This window comes from Physeter macrocephalus, chromosome 20 (genome assembly GCF_002837175.3).
Source record: "Physeter macrocephalus isolate SW-GA chromosome 20, ASM283717v5, whole genome shotgun sequence".
NCBI classification, from domain to species: Eukaryota; Metazoa; Chordata; class Mammalia; order Artiodactyla; family Physeteridae; genus Physeter; species Physeter macrocephalus.
In genome coordinates this window covers 31,978,368-31,997,474 of record NC_041233.1, presented here as the reverse complement: position 1 = coordinate 31,997,474, position 19,107 = coordinate 31,978,368, and the positions used below count along the sequence as shown (strand labels likewise).

General features: G+C 37.0%; 1 protein-coding gene across 3 annotated transcripts in view; it reads right to left on the bottom strand.

Moving 5' to 3' along the window:
- The window catches only part of NRG3 (neuregulin 3), a 1,100,783-nt gene that overhangs the window by 237,362 nt on the left and 844,314 nt on the right, over positions 1 to 19,107 (bottom strand). The gene's annotated exons all lie outside the window — the stretch shown is intronic.

Genomic DNA, 19,107 nt, shown 5'->3' with positions numbered 1-19,107 from the left:
TTTTATTTTGAACATATCAGGTTTACCCCAGGCTTAGGGTCTTGGATGTTTTCTCTTCATGGAATGCACTTCCCTCAAAGGCTTTTTCGTCTCTTGTTATTCAGATCTCAGTTTAAATAATATTTCTTTTCTGATCAAATTGAAAATAAAATAGCAATCCAATCATTCTCTACTCAAATACGGCATCACTGCCTGTTAAGATTGTGTATATACTTATTACTCTATTTATTCTGAATCAGTATCTCACCAATCACATAGATAAGAATAGATGCTTTGCCTATCTGCTTAGAACAGTGCTTGGTCCACAACCCTCCTCCCAACAAGGTTCAATTTCTGCGTCTTATATCATTATTGCATTCTGGATGTATACTTCATGGCATTTTTCACAAATATTAATTATTTACTTATTAGTATAATTATTTATTCTTATAAGTTCCATGAGGACAGGGTCTGTATCTTTCTTTCTCAACTCTAAAAGGGAGAATCTGTAGTCCCTTGTAAAATGCACTGCTTATATATTTTATGTGCACAATCAAATAAATCAGTGAATCACAATTAGTGCATATGTATATAGGGCACAGGTGGGACATCCTTGGGAAAGCACATGATCTAATTGTAAAGTTCAATTTGAATTTTTCGAGATAAGTACACATTTATCCTTGAGAAGAATTTCACATACATTATTTTGTAAAATTCGTCATATGTATGGTTGCCTTCCTTTCTTTTCCCAAATGATTTTATAAACATTATAAATCTTGGCTTCATCAGTAATTATAAATGATGGGGAAAATGTGTGCTTACTTAATTCCTTATATGAATTTCCCTTGCAAATATGTTTTTCCATTCTCTGATATTACATGCGAAGTAGAGAAGAAGATCAAGTTAGAACTGGTCAGGAAACCACTAACACACTAGCACGCTTCATAGACAGGCTTGTTCCCCTCAGTTGTTTCCACCAAATGATAAGGGGAACTCAGAGTCATTGTGGTACAGTCAGCATTACACTGGCCTCTGAGTGACCCATTTCCACTCACAATTGGTTATTCTTCTCTCAGGTTTACTGAAACTGTACTACTTTAATGATAAAAGCAGTTGAAAGAGACCTATAAATATAGGTTCAGAAACCTGAACATTTAAATCTTAAAAGGAAAAGATGCAAAGGCCAAAAGAAGAATTGAATTGGGGGACGGAAGGGAGGGTTTGGTATTCTAGGGCAAGAGAAAAAACAGGAAAAGATTTGCCTGCCATTTAAAGATGCTGGTACAGGCATAACCTGTTTTATTGCCCTTCACTTTATCATGCTTAAGAGATATCATGTTTTTCACAAATTGAAGGTTTGTGGCAACCCTGTATCAAGAACGTCTGTGGGTACCATTTTTCCAACAGCATTTGCTTACTTCAAGTCTCTGGATCATGCTGTGGTAAGTTTTGCAATATTTCAAACTTTTTCATCACTATTATATTTCTTATGGTGATCTGGGATCAGTGATCTTTGATGTTACTACTACTACTCACTGAAGGTTCAGAAGATGGTTAGAAATTTTCAGTATTTTTAATTAAGGTATATAGATTATCTTTTTTTGAGATAATGCACACTTAGTAGACTACAGAAGAGTGTAAACATAGCTTTATATGCACTGGGAATCCAAAAAGTTCATGTGACTTGCTTTATTGTGATATCCCTTTTATTTCAGTGGCCTGAAACCAAACCTGCAATATCTCTGAGGTATACCTGTATAAAGTTATTCATGATTAAGATAAAATAAACTTAATCAGTGTGTTAAGTATAGTCATATTTTCTTTCAAGGAGAAGCAAATTTTGTACAAAAGGCTGAACAGACATAAAAGAAGAGCTGTTGAAGTACAGAATGATGGATAAGAGAGCATTTCAGTACAAATGAGTTTTAGGGTCCCAGGCTGACTGGATTATATCCCAGATCCTGAGAGAGAGAACTTTGGACTGAGATCTAATCTACCATCTGCTTTCTTAGAGGATTCACTGCAAGACTGAAAACCATACATTTTCACATTTAGAGAAGAGAAGTGTATAAAGTAAACCCTTAGACTATAAATCAGTGAGCATGCTAAATACAACAAAGTGCACAAACACATTTATGAGATATTGGTCAGTGCTAACAAGTGGAAGATGTTGGCCTCATTGAGGGGCAACCTGGGTTTATGAAGAACAAGCAAAGTCAAGTGTACTTTCTTCTTTGATTGCAATACTCAACTGGAAGATCAGAGAAATGTGAAATAAATGGGACACCTAGACCCAACATCAGATCCTAAGGACAAGTAGAAAATAAATTATGTATCAAATTTTGGTCTGTGGAATAAAACCTGTGATTGTTTATAAGTAACATAAGTAGTTCATTAACAGAATGGTTTTCTCTATTTTTGTAGATATTTCTCTTGCTTAATCTGTACAAATTTCCTTTGGTTGAAGTAATCCTCTCTCTTCTTTCAGGAATCTCCCCCTGTGGAAGCCAAGGATGTCAGAGCTGTCCTTTCCCTGCCGCTAATACAGCTGTGAGTGAAGCTTATTGCTTAAGCCTCACCTAAAACTATGACCCAGCAACACACCTGCAAAATGGCAACAAATAATATCAATCTCAGAGGCTTCTGGGGCAGAGAGACAAGGATGAAATGAAATTAAGTGTGGAAAAATAAGAGATATTAGGTATCCAGTAAATGGTAGATCCCTTTCCAGGCTGACCATTTTGAGAAGAATATACAAACTGTTATGAGATTATAGAAGAGCACACATAACTCCATCAAAGGTAGATGGAGTTATGAATACAAAAAAAGTATAATAATATCTGCTTGTTTAGGACAAGGGAGGATGGATACATATGGCTATATATTCTGCTTCTGGGCACCACGCAAACTGGGACACATGAAAAAGACAGTGGCAGATGGCCAAAAAGCACATGAAAAGATGTTCAAGATCAGTAATTATTAGAGAAATGCAAATCAAAACCACAATGAGGTATCACCTCACACCTGTCAGAATGACCATCATCAAAAAATCTGCAAACAATAAATGCTGGAAAGGGTGTGGAGAAAAAGGAACCCTCCTACACTATTGGTGGAAACGTAAATTGGTACAGTCATTATGGAGAATAGTGTGGAAGTTCCTTAAAAATCTAAATATAGAACTATCATAAGATCCAGCAATCCCACTTCTGGGCATATATCTGTAGAAAATCATAATTCGAAAAGATACCTGCATCCAAATGTTCACTGCAGCACTATTTACAATAGCCAAGACATGGAAGCAACCTAAATGTCCATCAACAGACGACTGGATAAAGGAGATGTGATACATATATACAATGGAATATTACTAGGCCATAAAAAAGAATGAAATAATGCCATTTACAGCAACATGGATAGACCTAGAGATAATCATACTAAGTGAAGTAAGTCAGACAGAGAAAGGCAAATACCATATGATATTACTTATATGTGGAATCTAATAAAAATGATACAAATGAACTTATTTACAAAATAGAAACAGACTCACACATCTCAAAATCAAACTTATGCTTACAAAATGGGAAATATGGAGGGAAGTGATAAATTAGGAGATTAGGATTGACATATACACACTGCTATATATAAAAAAATAGATAACAAATAATGACCTGCTGTATAGCACAGGCAGCTCTACTCAATATTCTGTAATAACCTACATGGGAAAAGAATCTGAAAAAGAATGGATTTACTTTGCTATACACCAGAAACTAACACAACATTGTAAGTCAACTATATGCCAATAAAAATTTTTAAAAATGCATTAAAATAGCAATGTGCACATTAAGAAAAAGAGCAGCATTCATATTTTTCTTTGCTGATAATGCCTTGAAGATTGTCCTGAATCATGCTTGTTAGGAATGGAATAGGAAGAATAAAATTACCTGAGCTATTCATGAGATATATCCTTCTGCCCCTGACCATTTCCCAGGTAAAGTTCTTTTCTAAGCAACCCAGGGTTACAACTTGAGATATCATCTGGTTCTTCTCTATCAGCACAAAAAAGATGTCAGTTTCAGCGTTCTTTGATGTGCTGACCAACATGAATGTTGAACAGTTCAAGTCCAAGATTATTAATAGCACAGTAGTCTGCAGTTGTACAATTCTTGGCATGTTTCTACTCATGCTCATCACATATTAAATTATGAGTATCACTAACTTCTGATATTATGATAATATAGACCAGTAATGAGCCACCCCCAATAATATAAATTTTTATGTCACACTAATACATATTTGTTTTAGAAAATGAAACCTCCTTAAAAAGTGTAAAGATGGAGGGATCTTATAAAGCAAACAGTGCTATCAATCAGTGAGATTGATCTCTGGATGACAAGGTAGTTGCCAATTTAATGGGGTTAAGCTTGGTCCTTTGGAAATGTTGGCAGGTCTTCCTCCTGGCTTTTGTCTCTCTCTGTCTCTCTGTGTCTCTCTCTCTCTTCATCTCCCTTATTTATTTTATTTATTTAATTGCCACCTGTCTTCTTCTGCTTCATTAACTCATGGCCCATCATGGCTACCTTTAAATGTAACATACAGCCCCCAAATCTATATTACTAATAAGTTGTGGGTAGTGAATTAGTTAATGAAACCCAAATAGTCAGAAAATCTGGGGGGATGGTTTTGGGTAACTGAAGGAGAACCTGCCTCCTCCTATGTATTTTAGTTAAGAATATTACACAAATAGGTCAATGACACAAAATAGGAAGATGAGAAATAGAACCAAATAAATATTTGATATTTAGTTATGCCTTTTATATTTTATTTATTTATACGTATATGATATTTAATATATAATGCCATTTAAGTCATGAACATATATGCTACTGATAATTATATTACTAACAAAATCATCTTGGGAATCTGTGTAATCATCTAGGAAAAAAGAAATCTATATCTGTTTCAAGATTTAAGCATAAAATAATAAAACTATCCAATTTAAATGGGAAAACTATTGAATAAAGTTAGTGAGAAAGATCTTTTCAAAGTATTACACAAAACCCAGTAGCCCCAAAAGAAAGTAATTGATTAATTCTATTATACTATGAGAAAGAAAGAAGAAAAAAGAAAAGAAGGAAGGAAGGAAGGAAGGAAGGATGGAAGGAAGGAAGGGTGTTTCCTGCTTGGCACAAACTATTATAACCAAAGACAAAATGTAAATGTTAAAAGAAAAAAAAAACGATATCAACCTCATATCACTCACTATCAAAGGCCTAAATTCCTTTACATATAAACAACTCTTACAAACCATTAAAAAAACTGAAAACTCACCAAGGGATATTAAGAGAGTTCACAGGAAAGGAAACCAGCTTTTAAACATATGAAAAGATGCTCCATGTCACTCATCGTAAAATAAATTAGATTAAAAACTACATGACTAGCACCCTTCTAAGTTTGAACAAAGATAAAGTAGTTTGATAAAGCAATATGTTGTGTTGAAGAGACTGGAGAAACAGAAGGTTTGGAGAAGGTGTGAGAGTTTAAAATGGTACTACTGGAGGACTGACAATGAGGACAAGCCCAATATCTACAGAGGTACATATTTTGGACTCAGATGTTCCACTTCCAGAAATTTATCCCTCATACTGTTTAAAACAGCATACTGTAAACAAAAATTAACCTAAATGCAAATCCACACATAAGATGCTATTTGTCATATTATGTTACATGCGATCGATGTAAAAAGAAAGAGCCTACTCAATTGTAAAAAGAATGCAAATGTTCTATAAGTACTGAAATAAAATTACCTTGAAGAGCCATTGCTAAGCGGAAAAGCAAAATACAGAACAGTGTGTACTATCAGCTGTTACTTATACAAAAAAGGGGGGATTTTTGGTTCATTTTGCTTTTAGAAATATATTATTTATTTATAATATACTATAGTATAAATATAGTATAATAATATATATTATAAATATAATATATTTATAATAAATACATTATTTTCATTTATAAATATATTATAAAATAACTATAAAGTTTTATAAGACACTAACAACACTGATTGCCTGTGAGACGAGAAATGGGTGAATGGGGTAGAAGACTTTAATTTTAAACCTTTTTATACTGTTTAATCTGAATCCTAGGAACGTATTACTATCCTAAAATTAAATTAAGCCAAAAATTGTATATTAAAATATTGTTACTATATTAATTATTCATAACACTTAGCAAAGTCGTAGACATTGAGTTGATACTAAATTTTGAAGTGGATGGACTAAAAAAACATATTTAAAAATGAGAAGTAGAAAAACATGTAAACTTGGACAAGTTTCTATTTCACTAATTCAATCAAATATACTTCCACGTCTGATATGATGAAAGCATGTTAGGTACAATACTTGGGATATAGTGGTAACCAAACCCAACACAATCCCTGTTCTCCTGTAGAATCTGCATTTTATTTTTCAACAATCTGCTGATTAAATTTCATAATGAAACACATACACAAAAATAAAGAAAAACTAAAATAAAGGTTTAAGAAATAGTCTGAGGATTTTATTTGAAACTATAGTGAAATATATTCAAGAAACAATAGCCTTTTACAAAATATGTTCTATATTAGAGCATGCTATTTCTCTCAATTTGTCTTCTTATTTCCACAATAAATCTCCATAGTTTTCTTCCTCTAGATATTGCCTACTTAGTCTTGTTTGTATTGTTCAAAAATAAATGGGGATAGAAATAACTATTTTATCTTGTACTTGTCAGAGTTAAATGATAACATATACAACATATATGAGTATACCTGGTAAGGTTTCTTGCATGAACCAGAATAGGTCCTTAATAAATGTTATTTATATCAGGATTGGCTTACATTATAGAAATGTTTGTGTTCTAAATTCCTCATTGTTCATTCTTAATTGAGGGGCAACATTTCCAGATTATCCACAAAACACTCCGATTGGGTCTGGAATGTGTTCCTAGACCACTGAGGTGGGCTATGCCCAATATCTGGAAACTTCCCACAGGCGTAATTACAGAGCATTGCTGTGAAGACAAGAAACCAGGAAAAACTGAAAATTTGAAAACCTCCTCATGGTTTAAAACACAGTGGGGAATCAAGGGTTTATCCGCCAGATCAATTCCACATTAATTTTTACACCACCGAACTTTCTTAAAAGGACTGAAGTTTTCAAGATTCCAAAGAAAATGGAGACAATGGAGGTACCATCCAGTAAAACTGAATAGTTAACCTCTATTCATAAGGGGAGACTGAAAAGTTAAGAGAGCCAGAAATTTAGAAGATCCAGTGCCTGTTCTCAAAAGTTTATTCTCATATAAAACAAATCATCAAAAATTCATTATAACTGCTCACAATTTCATCAAGTGCTTGCTGTGTGTTAGGAATTAGACTATGCACTTTGTACTGTATAGCTTAATACAGCATTCTATCCCAAACTGTACTAATTATGCACCCATCTTTTCACCTATTTTAAGTTGAATTTTTAAGCATACCACTAGCCATGATGGAGAATGCCTTGCCCTTAACTCCTCATGAAAAATCAATCAAGCAAACAAAGAATAGAGAGATAGATCTATCTAGATAAATAAATAAAAAGGCTCCTATTGCAACAAACATTCTAAAACCAACTTCTCTGTGTTACTTTGTCCTTGAAACGTCAGTTCCTTGGCTTAAAAATAAAAACACAAACACTTTATTGGTCCCTAAGAGAAAGTACTTGGAAAGCTAAAGGGTATAATCTGCAGATTAGAATTTAAATTCTTAGAAACTCAGTGATTTTGATGGGTTAATTAATTTCTCTGAATCTTAGTTTCCTCAACTATAGAATAACCTCAAGTAAGGGGTGGGTAATAAATGAGGAAGTAGAGATAGTGGCATAGACAATGTCTGCCATATAGTATGTCCTCATTCCATGAAAACATCTCTGTTGGAATTAAAAACATGATCTTAGTATTAACAGAAAACCCATAACCCTGTGTCTCTGATTACTGACAAAAATGTGGTAGATTTTTATATTTTTCTGTCTCGTCTTTACAATCCACATTATGAGAGGCTATTTACAATTTGCATGTCCAATTTTTAAAATTAGATAAAAAATGAAAGAGTGATGGTAGTACCAAATTAGAAATGAAGATGGTAATAGCTCAAATCATTCCATTTCATGTTAGTTACACAAGAGTGAAATTGCTCTCTCATGCTCTCTCAAAATAGCTCTCTCAAGGAAAAGAGGATGGGGGGTGTGCATCTTGGTACAGCACTATATCGGTCATCTCCCAGCATCAGCATCATATAAAACACTTTCAAAATTAACAAGTAATTCTGCTGTTTATCTCCAAAACATAACAGCTTCTGTGCACAGGATGTAAATAAATAGATGCATTTAGGAAAGGCTTACTAACACAGAGGAAAATCATTATTTTTTTTCTGTATTTCATAGAAGGTAGTGATAACTCTCTAGTGATGCATGTAATGTTATTAGATGTGATTTAAATTTATCCAAAATGGAGTATGAGGAGGAAGCAAAAAAGCTATGAGCAAGGTGATCTCAGATGCCCTGTACACCCTTGGGTAAAGGCCAATTTAGTCTTGTGGTTACTGTTTCTTTGTTTTTAATCTTCAGATACTCTTGGCAAAACTTTCCACCATTTTTCTTTCAATTCTTCTTATGCTCACTCAAAGTGTACCGCTTGGAAACTTCCAAATAAAAAGGCCATTGGAATACTCACTAAAGGTTATCTCCACATAGATTTTCAGTGAAAATGGCAATACTTTATGGACACTGGAAGAAAGCTACACCAATATATAAATCTCTGGTGTGGAGTTGCCATCCTCATGCATAAGTAATTAGCCAAATATGACAAATATAGAAATAAACTGCAAAATATTGTGTATATAAAATTAAACTGTACTGAAGGCTGAACCTACTCAGGCTATCAACAGCTTGTGTGAGCAGTAAGAACCTTATTAAGAATCCTCAAATTGGAGAGGGTACGGGAAGGGCAGTGGGGGAGGGGTGGAACCAGAGCACCCATTCTGAACTGAAGCCTCCCAGAGCAGGTAACCCATGGGCTACTCAACTTCCAGCTTACACCAACCACAGGTGTAGGTGCCCTCTATGCAGGGAAGGAGAGCACTGCTAGGATTTCCTGTTCAGAGAGGTAGGTATGGGCAGAGTGGAAGCCTCACGGCAGATTAAAGACCTAAATATAAGGACGGATATTATAAAACTCTTAGAGGAAAACATAAGTAGAACACTCTCTGACATAAATCGAAACAATATCTTTTTTGATCCACCTCCTAGAGTAATGAAAACAAAAACAAAAATTAACAAATGGGACCTAATTAAACTTAAAAGTTTTTGCACAGCAAAGGAAACCATAAACAAAACAAAAACAATGCACAGAATGGGAGAAAATATTTGCAAACAAAGCAACCAACAAGGGATTAATCTCCAGAATATACAAACAACTCATGCAGCTCAATATCAAAAAAACAAACAACCCAATCACAAAATGAGCAGAAGATCTAAATAGACATTTCTCCAAAGAACACATGCAGATGGCCAAAAAGCACATGAAAAGATGTTCAACATCAGTAATTATTAGAGAAATGCAAATCAAAACTACAATGAGGTATCACTTCAAACCTGTCAGATGGCCAACATCAAAAAATCTACAAACAATAAGACGCAAGAGGGAAGAGATAGGGGAACATATGTATATGTATAACTGATTCACTTTGTTGTAAAGGAGAAACTAACACACTATTGTAAAACAGTTATACTCCAATAAAGATGTTAAAAAAAAAAATCTACAAACAATAAATGCTGGAGAGGGTGTGGAGAAAAAGGAACCCTTCTACACTATTAATGGAAATGTAAATTGGTGCAACCATTATGGAGAATAGTGTGGAAGTTCCTTAAAAACTTAAATATAGAACTACCATATGATCCAGCAATTCCACTTCTGGGCATATATCTGGAGAAAAATCATAATTCGAAAAGATACCTGCACCCGAATGTTCACCACAGCATTATTTACAGTAGCCAAGACGTGGAAGCAAACTAAATGTCCATAAACAGAGGAATGGATAAAGAAGATGTGGTAGGGACTTCCCTGGTGGCACAGTGGTTAAGAATCAGCCTGCCAATGCAGGGGACACGGGTTCAATCCCTGGTCTGGGAAGACCCCACATGCCGTGGAGCAACTAAGCCCGTGTGCCACAACTACTGAGCCTGCACTCTAGAGCCCGTGAGCTACAATTGCTGAGCCTGTCTACCATAACTACTGAATCCCGTGCACCTATAGCCTATGATCCACAACAAGAGAAGCCACGACAATGAGAAGCCTGTGCACTGAAAGGAAGAGTAGCCCCTGCTCGTCGCAACTAGAGAAAGCCCGTGTGCAGCAACGAAGACCCAGTGCAGCCAAAAATAAATTAATTAAAAAAAAAAAGATGTGGTACATATATACAATGGAATATTACTCAGCCATAAAAAAGAATGAAATAATGCCATGTACAGCAACATGGATGGACCTAGAGATTATCATATTAAGTGAGGGAAGTCAGAGAAAGACAAATATCATACGATATTACTTATATATGGAATCTAATAAAAATGATACAAATGAACTTATTTACAAAACAGAAACAGACTCACACATCTTAAAATCAGACTTATGGTCACCAAAGTGGAAACGTGGAGGGAAGTGAAAAATTAGGAGATCGGGATTAACATATACACACTGCTATATATAAAATAGATAACTAATAAGGACCTACTGTATAGCACAGAGAACTCTACTCAATATTCTGTAATAATCCATATGGGAAAAGAATCTGAAAAGAATGGATATATATATATATATATATATATATATATATATGATTCACCTTGCTGTACACCTGAAACTAATACAACATTGTAAGTCAACTGTATTCCAAGAAAAATTAAAAGAAAAAAATAACAGAGGACATCACCACAGGACACGCTCACTTATACCGCGGTAGGACTCCCTCACCCACCTGCCTTGGAGACCTCCCTGTTCTGCCAGGGACTGAAGTGGAAGTTGGAAAAATAAAACTAGATAAAACCAGACGGCATTCTCCCTCCTTCATCCCGGCCCACAGTTTTGTAAAGGGACCCATACATATTGTCTCAGCAGATACCTCAAAGTCTAATACAGCAGAGTCTGAAGTGTCACACAGAAAATAATGATGTTCAAAGGAAGGGGACCAATAAGAGGAATCATAATGATTATAACTCTATGGGAAAGAGCTGTCAACTTTTGAGACTTTTTCATTTTTCATATTTAGACTGCATAACTTATGGGGTTCAAATTCCAGCCCTACCACTTACTTAAAGTGTATCCTTGAGCAAACAGTTTTACTTATCTTTGTCTCAGTTTCTTCATCATTAAAATGGGGGGGTTTATTGTATATACTTCAAAGGGCCATCTGAGGATTATCTGAAAAATGCTTAGAACAGCGCCTGGCATGTAGATGAATCAAAAAGTGTTTGTTATTATTATCATTCTTTTAATAAGTATTTTTAATAAATATGTATTGTAGAAAATTAGAAAAATAGAGAAAAATGTTGACAAGAAAAATTATGTGTAATCTTACCACATTTTGCAATGCATGGCTTACAAATTATTTTTTAAAGAACATACATTAAATGTAAACATACATATTTTCCAAATTTGGGTGACTATACATTCCACATAAAAATTACAAAACAGTTGGCATGCTATGACCTAAAATGATTATTAGTGGTAAACTCTGAGTGATGTGATCATGAGAAATTTTTTCTTTCTTGTAAATATATTAATCTTCCTACTGTTCTAGAAATGGTGTGCATTTGCATGTTTAATTGGCAAAAGTTAGGTTAGCGATCAAGTATCTAAAAACAGCATAGATCTGATAGAATTGATGGACTTGGTAAGATTCAAAGAGGCATGATCAAAAGCTGATAATTCTGGTACTCTTCTTTCAAGGCCAGAAAAAGGGTATTAAGAATTGCAAATTTTACATATTAATACATTTGACTAACAATGCTTTTATGGCTACTGGAGGGCAGAGTAATGTAGGGGACTTAAGTATTCTGAGTAGATTTCAGTCTGGAAGACATCCCCTCTCATCAGTAAGGATTAATGGACCAAGAGCAAGTGGTTATTATTTTATGGTTCGTGCCCTCAAGAACCTTCTGTTTCTCCACCTAACTTATTAATGGAAATTTCCTACCCAGGACCATGTAGCCCATCTCCATAGAGAATCATTCACATTTTAGTACAAATGATATTTGTGAAGTTGGGCAGTGTGCAGCCTGTGCAACAGTACACAGCCACAGCACCCCATGTGAAAAACTCACTGCCATGCTCCTGCCTAGATAAGCCTTTCCTTCCACTTCATGTGAATTTTTATTGTCCCCCATTTTGATGATAGTTCCTTAAACTGTCTGGTCTTTTGTGTGTTATTTGTACTTGTTTGTATAATTTTTTCTTGCCTCTATGCAACTGAAGATATCTGAGGTCAGATAATATGTCTCATGCAGCAATACCATGTAGTTATAAAGGCAAGAATAACAGTTAAGATAAAAAATAATGATAATACTAGATAACTTTTATTGAGTTTTCACCATGTGTCAAGCACAAACTACTCTGAATAGATTATTTTATTTAATCCTAACAATAGCTGTCTGCAGTAGAGACAATTAATATTTTATTTTATAAAGAAGAAAACCAGGACCCATCAAGGTTAAGCACCTTGTCCCATGTCAAATTATTAGTGAGAGTTGAATGAGTGAATGAAAAAAACATTTTAATGTCTTACAGACAGCACATTCTTTGGAGCCTATAATTCAATTTAAATAAATGCAGTTTTCTAGACTATGAGTTTATTGATGGTAGGATCCTTAATTACTACCGTTTGAATCCACAGCATGGTGTACTTTATATGTGCTTAATTACTTAGGGGATAAGTGAATGAATGAATAAAAAGATTATTTCAGCTGTGCATTTGACCTTACTTTTGAATGGCTTGCAAGGACAGCCTGCTCGGTACTGAGGGCTGTTTTCTTCTTTTAACCAGGGTGCCTGGAGGATTCTTCTACAGATAAAGAAACTGAGGCTCAACTGCACTGTGATTCACCCAAGGCCACACTGCTAAGAGCAAGTGGTCACAGGATTAGAATCAAGATCTTTTAACTCCTGATTCAGAGGACCTTTCCTTATACCCTTCCATCTAGTAGTTGTCACACTGCACACTTTTCCATATACTACATGAAATCGGGAAAGGCAAAAGGGTGGCACACGGGTCTCTTTGGGAAACTCCCCACTGATACCCTTCAAGGAAACCTCTGCAACTGCTTAGCCAACTCCTGCCTGGGCTCCCAGGCCCCACATTGGTTCTTGGAGGCTCTCCCAAGTTTCCCTCTCCCTCACTGTGCCACACATGGCAAAGAAGCACCACTCTGCCCTGGGCTGACTGGTTTGGGCACTGGGTAAGTGATGACCCAATCTGCTTCCTGGTACACAGGGAAGGAGACCAATAGTGCTCAGACCTGATGAGTTAGCTGTCCCTGCAAACCATTCCGAAGCGGCCTCTGTGAACTGGTTCACTGCCTGGTGCTCCCTCTGTGGCTAGAACCACATGTCATGGCAAATTTACTTATTGGATCTGCAAAGTGATTATTCCTGAGAAGTTGGGGTACACAAGCCCAGTTTGGAGTGATGGAAAGTCTAAAAACTCCTATCATATTTTTTGCTAGCCTTCATCTGAATCGTATCCTGACAGGCTGCTGGCATCTTACAAGGGCACTCTGAGAGCACAGCCTGGTTTCTAAGATCCAAAGAAACCAAAGTATGAATGTAAGACAGTACTGTTAAAGTTACCAGGCTAAAACCAAGATGGAGTCACTCATGCTAAGTCTCATATCAGCAAACAAAAACTTAACTAAGTTTCTATGTTTGGCTCTCCCAGAAAAGAAAGGCTTAGCTTAACCAACTGGTGCCTGCCTGCTCAGCACAAGTTACCTGACTTTCCTTTGCTCCATATAAGTGGTGTAACCTTGCTTTAACCAATAAGCAAACACCCAGTTTAACTTCCTTGTTCTTGGTCACTTTGGTCTTTAAGAATCTCTCATCTTATTCAGCTCTTCAGAGCTCCTTTCTACCTGCTGGATTGGATGCTGCCTGATTCATGAATTGCTGAATAAAAGTCTACTAGATCAGTAAACTGCCTGTGGAAAATTTTCTTTTAATGGTTTATATAGACTAGAGATAGAAGTTAGCCTCCATTCTCCCATGGGGAAGAGCAGATGACACTGAGAGTTTAACCTGTATAAGCCCCGTGCCAAACTTGGGGCTTGCAGACTTATCAGCTCCTTCCAGCCCTGAGGATACTGGGTATTAGATGCTGATGTGGAGAGGAAGGCACAGTGAGGACCGGAAATGGTTACCACTGGCTGTGTGTCAGGAAAAGGACCCTCACTGCAGATGGGTGTCTTTTCCACTCTGTACCATTCTTTGATTCTCCTCTTAATCCATTCTCTGGAGCTGCTCTCAGGCTTTCATTGGCCAAGGATGAGATCAGGATCTTGCTGATAACTCAGGTTGGCATGTGCACTGAAGCGGGGAGACACAGGACAATATCTGCCTGAAACCTTGGCCAGTTCTGGTTTTTCAGTTCCATCTAGCTCTGCCTTAAGGCTAGAGATGGTACCTGACCTGGGTGGGTACTGGAGATAAGAGAAAACAGGAGTCTACAGGTCGATCCTGTGTTTGTGAGGAAGATGGATTTGTTCCAAAGCAATTACATTAGAAATCATCAAAAGATGATGGCGCTTCCTGGAAGTTCACGGTGGCTATCCATGTGTTGGCAGCAGTAGGAAGCAGGGTACAGGTATAAGCTCTTCAGGAATTCTAGATTAGCTGGTCCTGGCTCCTCCACAGAAGGCCACGCCCTCTTGATCTTGATGAAAGTCTGCTCCTCTCACTGTCTTTCTTCTGAACCCCTGCTTATTCATCCTTGTGATGGGAATGTGGCTTCCATACACTGGGTCCATATGCGGTTTTGAGTAAGCTGACAATGCATTATACTTTTTCGAAAACTGACATCAGGACATTGTATAAGTTTGATTCTTATGTGTATACAAGTCTTCCTGAGTAGAGCTGACTACAGGTTCTTTGTGACTTTTTGGAATAACAGGTCTGAAGACCCAGCCTGGGGCCACAGTGCAAACACTGGTCCTATCAGCCATTGAGTTTCTCACAGTGACATCCTGGCTTTGCTTCCCTAAATGCATGTAACTTGAGGTTACTGTTATTATTATTATTATTATAAATTAATTGACAAAGGTGCACATTTCTGATCAACTCTGCATCGCCTGGGGGAGAATAAAACAGCAGACTTCTACCCCCTGTTCCTTAGGATTTCACTAAATAGAACATGCAATCAGAAAATGGGGAGAGAAGAAGAAGGGAGAGAGAGAAGAAAAGGGAGAGAGGAGGAAAAGCAGAGAGAGGGTCTTGGGATGCTTATTTCCAGAGCAGAGTCGTTCCAGGATACCATGAGCAGCAAATTAAACGATCCTTCAGCAAGAATTTTGACAAGGAAATTTCATTAGGGATTTACATCTCTATGGAAGCTCAAGTTGCTGCATTAAGATATGAAAATTGTGCTAATATTGTTCCTTAGAATAACGTTTGCTGCAGGTCATTGAGTTTCAGTCAATGAAATTTAGAGTGATAAATGCCATACTGAAAATAACTAGAGGAAGGAGGGGCCTAGGAAAGGAAGGAAAGAGCCCTGCAGTTGGGAGCTCAGGTCCCAAAGTCATGTGGATTGGAAGTTAGACTCCAGCATTAACTAGCTGTGGGACCTTGAGCAAGTTTATTTAATATCTCCGAGGCCTAAATTCTTCATCTACAAAATGTGGTCAATTGCCAGTAACTCTGCTGGACTATGATTGTGAGGGTTTAATGAGATAATCCAAGTAAAGTCCTTTGGCCCAGTGCCTAACACATGTAAACTCTAAACACGTATTAGTATGATTACAATGATGAGCAAGGAAGTAGGCTAATGTTTACCTGGAACTGACCTCCTGTCAATCATGGTGATAGATGCCTCTAGGTATTATTATTGGCATTATACAGATGAAAAGCCTGAGGCTCAGGGGCTTAATAAATCTGCCAAGATCACAAAGGAATAAATGTTTCCACCAGAATCATGCCCATGCTTATGTGTCTACATGTTTTTCTCCCTCACTAGCCTTGGGGGCCTTAGAGCCTAAATCCTGTTTGTACACTTCTGTACAAACAGAATCTGACCAATTATAGATGGCCCTTGGTGGGTGCTCAGAAAATATTTGGGGAAGGAATTAATGATTGCATAAGTAAATAGATGCATGCCTGGATGAATGGGAAATAAATGCTTTTCCCAATTAAACTGTGTCACAGGGACTCATCCATAGGTTTCTCAATGTTTTGTTTTGTTTTTGCAATTTCAAGGTGTATGCTCAGGACACTCAAGATGGCTGTTCTCTGTACATCTCCTGCTCGACTAGTGCCTGCTTCACCTATACCCTACTCACCTGATTGACGTTCTTACATACTTGCCCCAGGCTCCAGCTAATGACTGTCCTAGCTTTAGATCAGAACATCTCCACTCTGATAGCTTATGAAGGGGGCAGTGAGGAACAAGCTGCCCCTCTGCTGGTTTCCCTGGTAACCAGTGAGCCGACCTGATGTTAATTCCCCCTATAACTGGTAACCCTGCCCCCCACCCCAGCAAAGCCCGCCACCATGTTCTGCCCGCCATCTGCCACAGATGGTGGGGTGATGCTCCAGGACCTTGCTTCAGACATGTAAGCTTCCTCATCCATTAAACCACTGCTGTCTCTTGCTGACTCTGGGCTCTTTCTTTGGTGTTGAAGCTGGCCAAGGACAGGGCTTGCAAGCCTGGGTAGTGCAGCCCAACACAAGGCATTCTGGCATTTTGATTCACATAATGATATGTCATTTTACAGAAAACAGGATAAAAAGGAAATTTTTTCAGATACTTCTATAACCCCAATACTTAAAGTTCCCTTTTAGCATTTTAGTGTATGTTTTTTTCCACCTTTGGACCAAAGAAAGTTCTTATTGCAATCTTACATGAAAATAATTTTCTAACTTGCTGTTTCACTTAATAGGACTATTTCAGACAGCTCTTATTTTAATAATTTACTGGAACATGATCGATGTGCCATATAATGTTCTACTTAAACATAATCTTGTTTTTTAGAATGTGTCTGTTTTTTCACCATTATAAGTATTGTTGAGCTCAATATTTGTGTGTGTGTGAGACCAAGGTTTTCAGGGTTGGTGACTCTGATCGTGGGATCATTTTTCTTTGAGGAGCACACAGTCCTTAGAGTGGCCTCATTCTCAGCTTTTGCAGTGATGGACTATCATATTCAATTGAATGGCAAAGGTTTGATTAGACTGTGTAAAGCAAGATTATTTTACCCATTTTGTATCATATGCAAGCCCTGTCCCAGTATCCATTCTGGACAGATATTCCACAGCTCTATAGGAGAAGAGGAAGGAAGGAAGGAAGGGAGGGAGGGAGGGAGGGAGGGAAGGAAGAAGGGAGGGGCAGAGAGGAAGCATAAAGGGATGCAAGAAAATAATAAAGAGAAGAAAAGGAAAGGGGACAATAAAAGGGAAGGAAAGAGAAAGAAAGAAGGGAAGAAAAAAAAACAAAGAGGGAAACTAAGTATAATACGTCAAAGTGAATAAAAAGAGAAAGAAAGAAATCAGCAAACCCATTCTTCTTTGTAAGATTTCTAGTATTCCAAATTATGCGTCTCTAGCCACAACCATACCTTTTAGATATCAGCTTCGCAAGTGGCAAAAATCACAAGATAGGAAAGATTCAACACATTCTAGTAACTGCCCCCTACCTGGGAAACTCCTAGAGACCAGAGCCTCACGTTTCAGAGAACACAGATCATGGCTAGCTTGGTTGCTGGCTTTTAGGCAACAACCACCTTTCTCTAGGAGAGCTAAATTTGCAAAAAAATGAGGAGTGAATGCTGTACAGTGGCAGCTTGCCTTGACAAGATAAAACACGAGCAAACTGAATTAAACAAAAATTTCCTTTTTAAAAAATATTACATTAAACATAACTAAAAATTCAAGGGGGGAATGAAAATATGCATTTTGAAAAGGTGTTGAAGGATGGCTAAACATGGTCATTATGCAGCGATGTGCCCATTCACAGACAGGGCCACCTCTGGCTGTTGTCAATGCATGATATTTCGCTAAAGTTTATGCTATGCATGTTTGGTATTCAGAAAACCAAAATATTGCCTTTACGATTTGGAAATGTCTGGCATTATCTTCACTGAACTAAACTTCTGATTCAATAAAAGTCCCCTTTTCCTTAGTGGCAATTCAATTGTAGCAGTCATTGAAAGAGCAGATTATTTACAGATAAAGTAAAAATTTCACGTTTGACCAGAAATGGGCATATTCCTATAGAACATTACCTTTTACTCTGTATAGAGAAACTAATGAGTGGCAATATTTTGTAGTGGCAAACTGTCTTCTTTCATGAATGGAAAAGAAAATAATTTGTCATTGGTACAGTAATCGCTGATACTCGAATGGCGTTGCTAAAAATGAGGTTTTCACAGTTGGTTTGAAAACTTCTTATATAATTTTTTACGTGTGTTTCCTTACTTTAGGAAGGTAAAGGTTAATAGGTTTAATAACTTCACAAATTACCAACCAGTGGGTAAGAAGCAATGTGACACTAAAGTTCTCAAGATACCCTTTAGGATAAATAATAAGGTCTTTTATGTTTCTATATTCTTGCTTTCATAATGGAGTGATAGTGGGGGAGTCTGAAAGCTAAGGGAGCAGGATTTGCTGCAGTTCCCAGCAGAGGGTAGTGGTAGAGATGAATCTGGAAATCAGGCCCCATCCCTGGAGAAGACCTACACCCGGACAGAGATAGTTCTGAACAAACTTTGAATGTGAGTGTCTGTCCCCAGCTCCCACCCTTGGCAGCATTCAGAGACACAAAACTGAGATACAGCCGTCAGTGAGTTAGCAACTGTG